This window comes from Arachis ipaensis, chromosome B06 (genome assembly GCF_000816755.2).
Source record: "Arachis ipaensis cultivar K30076 chromosome B06, Araip1.1, whole genome shotgun sequence".
NCBI lineage: Eukaryota > Viridiplantae > Streptophyta > Magnoliopsida > Fabales > Fabaceae > Arachis > Arachis ipaensis.
In genome coordinates, this window is record NC_029790.2 from 91,089,904 (window position 1) to 91,096,782 (window position 6,879).

Consider the following 6,879-nt stretch of genomic DNA (forward strand, 5'->3'; position numbering starts at 1 on the left):
TCAATTTACATCTATTTTTTTATTTACAGTGCACTCAATAAATTCTTTTATAATTAATCTTAAAAGAGAATTAAAAATGGAATTAAAAGAACTTCTTTTTATATCGTTTTATATAATTCTTCTTAAAATCTACAACTTTAAATTTTGTTTTATTCTCAAACTTTATTTTTTAAAAATCCTTAAAAAATTGAATTTGAAGAGTACTAATTGTATAATAGTGATATGCAACATTATAACAGTTTTTTAATTTAATCCAACCAAAAATCACTCTATAAAAATCTTAGGACCATTTTTAACATTAGTCTTATTCATTAAATTCAACAACTTTTTGTAAAATCCACCATGACCCAAAAACGATGTGTTACACCACTTTCTTTCCCATTCTAAAATTAATTTGCGACAAGTTGATACCGCTGCTTAATTCAATTTCATTATTCCAAAAATGATTTCTTTTTATCAATTTGGTGTGTCAATTTAGGCACCTCGGTGAGATTCCAACTCTTTTCCTGTCGATAGCAAGATCCTACTTTGTCGTATTCCTCATTTAATTGTTTCCCCTCATGACTCATGTATATTACAAGACTCTAGCAATAACAGCCGTTTGATTGGAAGTTGAAGGCCACTCAAATAAATACACCTAAAACGTCTTTTTTTAAAGATATTTTTATGTTGTGTTTTAATTGGTTTCTGTATAATTTATTCGGTGTTCCTCATCACATATTATTGAATTCCTCAAAAGATTTTCTTTCCAGAAATAATAAAAAATATTTAATTTAGACTAAAACAAAAAAGGTAATAAATTAACTATTAGATTTTCTTTTTTTAAAAGATTATTTACATAAAAAATATATCACAAAGATAGTTTCTTTCATTTTAGTAAAATAACTATTTATTAAAGTAGACAAATTAATTATTTTCTTCTCATATACAATTTTTCTAAGACATAAAAGTAATTAATTAGGAGATTGGTTAAGATAATTAAAGTCACTATTTCATTAAATTTTTAATTTAAAAAAAAATTCTAGTTAATTTTGGTATAGAAATTTCGAATTTGAAAACATTAATAAAAATTATGTTGAATTTTGATTTATTTGATTCTCATTTAAATTAATCACTACATAAGTTAAAGTTCTGTTTTGAAGTTATGTTCGAGCTTTAATCTGATTTTTAAAGTTTAAATTTACTTAGTTTGATTTTTTAACTTAGGTATCCGTGACTCATATTAGGGTTTTAAGTGTTTAATTGAAAAAAAAAATAAGGTAAAAAAATTTCAATTATCACATCAAACAGTCGCTAAAATGTATAATGTAACAGTCGTTAGTCCATCTCAGCATGTCGTTAACGATTTTGTGAGACAATGACAAAAATAAGATTAGGAACCAATGTGAGTTATAACTATTAAGTTGGGAGACTAAATTGAGTAAATCGAAATTTTTGAAATTATATTGAAACATAGTTGTTAGAACTGAACCAGTGATCGAACCGGTCAAGCTACTGGTTCATTGGTTTATTGGTTCAACCGATAAATCACTGGTTGAACTGATAAAACCGGTCTCACGTAAATATAAAATATAAAATAGTTAAAAACTTAAAATTAAAATTTTAAATACATATCTTCACTAACATTTTATGAAGAATCAAGTCTCAACTTCTAAAAATAACTAATATAAAAAAATCATAAAATTTTAATACTACAATAGTATCTTATTTTGACACAATAAAAAAAATAATTAATTCACAAAGCCTATCATCTAACTATAATATCAGTAGATTTTAACACTATCATCAAAACAAATAACCTTAATCACAATACTAGCAATAAAATAGATCAAGTAAATTAATAAATTTTTAGTAAAATTTATATTTATATTAATAATGGTATATAATTAAAATATAATTAATTTTAAAAATAGAAAAAACAAAAATTAAATTAAATTAGATATTTATGTATACTATATAATTAGTATTTGTCAAATATATTATTCAAAAGTGCAATGGCTAAGTGGCAAGTAGAGGTTGCTTTTGCTCCAAGGTTCTTGGTTCGAGCTTGTGGAGACATTTTAAAAAAATTTTCAAGTTGACCAGTTCGGTTAGACCGATTTACACCGGTTCTTATCGGTTTGCACCGGTTTTATTTCTTAAACGGTCCAAGGAGTAAATCGAACCGAACTAGGGTTCGGTTCTAGTCCAGTTCACTAGTTTTTCGGTCGAACCAGCCGATCCAGTTTTTACAAGTATGGATTCAAATACGAACATAATTTCAGAGACCAATAAGTATTATCTCTTTGTTGACAATTAAGTTATTTTAATGGTAATTAAGATCTAATAATGGTTTATAATAAAAGAAGCATTCTTTTGCAACAATGAACCTATAGTAGTAGTTAGGGGTGTTTATAGTTATGGTAAATAATCTTTTAAAAAAATCTAATAGTTAATTTATTATCTTTTTTGTTTTAGTCCAAATTAAATATTTTTTATTGTTTCTGGAAAAAAAATCTTTTGAGGAATTTAATAATATGTGATGAAGAACACCAAATAAATTATACAGAAACCAATTAAAACACAACATGAAAACATCTTTAAAAAAAGACGTTTTAAACGTATTTATCTGAGTGGCCTCCTTGTAAGTTTTAACAAAAANATTTCATAAAAAATATATATTTTATAAATAAAAAAGAGAAGGATATTTTTTTATTTTTTGTAATAACTAAAAACTTTTTATGATAAAAAGAATTTAAATAGTATCTATTTCGTACTAATGATTTGGGTTTGGGATTATACCTAATGATGGAGTATTTTTTTTCTTTTAAACTTTTTAGTTTTCGTGATTCTGTTAAGTAGGTGTTAGTCCCAGTACATTCTTTCCTCTATCCTAATGTTAACATTTACTCATGTAATTCAAAAATAAAGAGATGAATTTCACCTTACTCTATTTTTATTCTTAAATAGATTAAGTAAACTTTTATAAGCACTAAAGCATTTTTTAATATAATATTCCATCTTTCTCATATTTCTTGGTCCGCACAGCGGCTGCAAACTATATTGTATTGTATTACTTTGATAATTGTGAACAACTGAACATGTTGTAGGTAGTGATGAGTGACATATAGAAAACACTCGGTTGTGATGATCGAGGTTATGTCAGATTAATTAAATAAATTTTAATAATGGAACTGATTTAAATTATTAAATTAACTTTACCAGCATTGGATTGGAAAGTTGTGGAATAAACGGTAAGCAGCTTAGTTTAATTTGTGGGGAGAATGATACAAATTTAAACTTTGACAATTCTATTTATTAAAAGAAAGAATAAATTTAATTACTCAAATTTCCGAAATTATAAGAGCATTATTGCATTGCTTAGCTTCCTACAATTACAAAGAAGAAAATAATTTTATGTAAATTTACATCTAATATGCATGATTTATAGTATTTATTTGTATCCTATTTAAAATTTACATATATGATCTGATTTGTAAATTTATCAGATCGACTCTAATTTGATCCGCAGATAAGTAAGAATGAATAACAAATTTTAGATAATATCTACGAATTCAATCCGTAAATTTAAATAAACAATGTAAATAAAAATATATATACAATATAAAACCTATTTCTCCTCTCCTCCTATTTCGATTGCACTTTCTTCACATCACTTCTTCTCTTCCGTCCTCAACGATACCATCGCCAATTCTCTGTTGCAGCCATGCCAGAGTGTTGCTTGTCATTGGTGTTGCTCATTCCTCACTCCTCTTCCTCGATCGGTTCCTCCAAAGAAGTTGAAGATTCCTCACTCTCAGTTTTCATAGCTTGCTGCTTTTTTATGTTCATCGCTAGTTCTCTGCTTTTCTATCCTTCACTTCTTCAGTTTTTTGCTACAAGAAAATTATTGGATACTATCGAATTTATTGGTGGATTTACCAAAAAAATCTTATGATAATCTGTTTATTATCAGATTTAGCGACAGATTAAATTCGACGAAATAAACCTCTTCGATAATTATTTACCGGTGAATTTTTTTGTCCGCCGCTAATTATCGACGGATATTTTCTGCCGGTAATTATTTGCCGTCGAATTTATTCCTCGGTAAATTCGATGGCAATATATTATTTGCTAATAATTTAATTAATAACTATCGGTGGATTTAACCGACGGTAAATCCGCCAGTAAACTTAACTCTTTTTTTTTAATACTAACAATTAACTAATTTATCGTCTATAACATCAACCATACATTATCATAAATTAAGCCAATATAATAATTAAATCAAACACCAATTCATATTCAATAAAAATTTCATTATCAATAATCTCATAATCATTACAGCAATTTGTGATGCAATTGCATAACATCGCTATGAGCAAATAGAAATTATATGTAGATACTAATGATTTATCTAAATTTGTAGTATCTCACCCTATAGATATTCAAGAGAAACTAATACTAAAGTTATTGGGAGCAAGAAAATTTTTATATAAAAAATTTAACATTCCAATCATAACATCATGAACAAGGCAACAAAAACAATCTCTCAAGAATGGAATCTGACATTTGAAAGCATGTCATCAAACTTCTTCATAGCTTGAACCTGAAGAAAAAGAAAAACCAAATAGTTTAGTTCCAGTCTCAACAAATTATAAAATAAACAATATTTGAAAATCATTGAGCATGGCCAAAAATGGATAAGTGCATTATGTTCATGATATATGCACATAACTGATTACTTTAGCACATTATAATAATTCAATATTTTTTTATATTGTAGCTTTTTTACCTAAAAAATAATCTAACAAAAAAGAATGAAAATGGATTTTGTAAGCATACAATTTTAGAATAGGATGCATATCTCAAGAGTATAGTTCAATAAAATATTCAATCTTAAACCCTGAGTGTAATACAAGTGAATGGTAAATTATGCAGAAACTTTAAAATATAAAATTGGCTACAAATAGCTCTGGTAACAATAAAATTGATCTACAGATTCTTTGAATGGCAATGGCAAATTGATAGCTACAAGGGTGAACTAGCATTATATATTTGCAATATAAGTAACACTACCTTGTGCATCATCGATAAAGATACCATCAATTCTTCCTTCTTTTGAAAGAAATTAAATAAATGTCAGAGAGTATGTAAGCATTGCTTAATTAAACTTCATTTCAAGTAGCTATTCTTTTAACAAAGTTAAATTCACACCTTCAAATTTAAAACATAAATGCTGAAGAGTGAGCATTGCCTAATTAATTCAAAAAGGAAGGCATAAAAAAGATAACCATTTCATTTAAGAGTGTGATTTTATAAATCAACATACAAATACAATGTTATTTTACACAAACCATGGACAAAACCCATTTGTGCGCCAAATAATTTCAGATTTATGAAACCAATTCTTTTTTCTTTTGATTCTCAAAATATCCACAAAATCTAAAATTGTTATCATAGTCATAAATCTCAAACAAAAGCAATTCACCAAAAGTGACAAGGTCATACTTTTGGGACAACTGTGGAAGAAAGAAAAAATAGACACTTATGGGGAGCTAAAACAATAACACAAACAACAAGTAGGAGTGTCAGCGACACAACCAGTAGCAACAGCAACTAGTGAACAGAGTTTCTGATGAGAAAAAATTAAAAAGATGTGCAACAACAACACGAACAAAGGCTCAGCAAAATAGAACTTTTGGTGAGAAGCATACACGATGGGTTTAGGTTTTCATTTTGCGCCATTAGAGTTTATTTAAATAAATTACAAAAAAAAATAGGGAGAGGGAGAGAGAGGACAACCTACTAGAGGGAGGAAGGAGGCAGTTCCGGCGACAAAGGGAAAGTGGCGGCAGCAGTGTGCGAGAGCAACAAAAATGGCGGCGACAAAGCGACAAAAGCGGTGCAAGGAGCATCAGTCGAGTCCACGCTGTCTTTGGATGTTGGTGGTGGTCGCCGACGCTAGCAGAGGGGCTGGCAGAGGTAGCTTGGGGGAGAGAAAGAGAGAAAGAGTAGTTCGAAAAAATGAGGCGGAGTGGGTTTGAGATTCAAATTTAGGGCGAATATTACCATTGATAACACTTTGCGAGTGACCAAAACGTAGCGTTGGACTAATTAAGGTTATCATTGTATTTATCTGTCGGTAATATTCTCCCTAATTTTTTTTCTTTTGTCCTCTAATTATTACTGGTGAATTTACCATCGAAAAAAGAATCTGTCGATAACTATTTTACCCAACAAATTTATTGCCAAATCCACCGTAATCCTGCCGCTAACTTCCAATGCTAAATCCGAGAAAAATTTTGACCTTCCAATGTTAAATCCGACAAAAATTTTGACGATATTTAATATTTTTCTTGTAGTGTTTTCAGCTCGTCACCTCGTTCTTTGCCATGCGCGAAAGCTCGTGCGCTTTCCTATGTTCATCATTAGTTCTTGCTTCTCTTTTATGTAGATCTAGTTCCAATTTGACAGGTCTCCTTTATCTAGTTCTATAGTTTTGTTTGATTTTCTGCTTTCTTATTCTCTAGTCCCTGCATTCAATTACTAGTTTGATGGTTTAGCTTTCTCAATAATTTTGTACTTATGTTTCAATTTAGTTAAATTTTTTACTTTATTTTAAGAGTACAAAATTAAAGATATTTCTCAAAGAAAGGTTAAAGATTATTTTTCTATTTTTTTAAATAATATTCGATTCAATCTAATAAATTATGTGTGGATTAGATCGAGATTTTTATTGATGTCTGCACTTATATGATCTACAAATATTTTTAAAAGCAAATTTATCATTAATTCTATAGTCTTCAATTCAAATTTTCAACAAATAAAAATTACATGTTAAAAGAAATATAATCACAATTTTAAATTAATTAAATTTTTCATAATAAAATAGAATGA

General features: G+C 28.1%; 1 protein-coding gene across 2 annotated transcripts in view; it reads left to right on the plus strand.

The window, feature by feature from the left end:
* Positions 1-6,879, plus strand: part of LOC107604682 (secoisolariciresinol dehydrogenase-like) — a 15,018-nt gene that overhangs the window by 417 nt on the left and 7,722 nt on the right. The window lies entirely within an intron of this gene.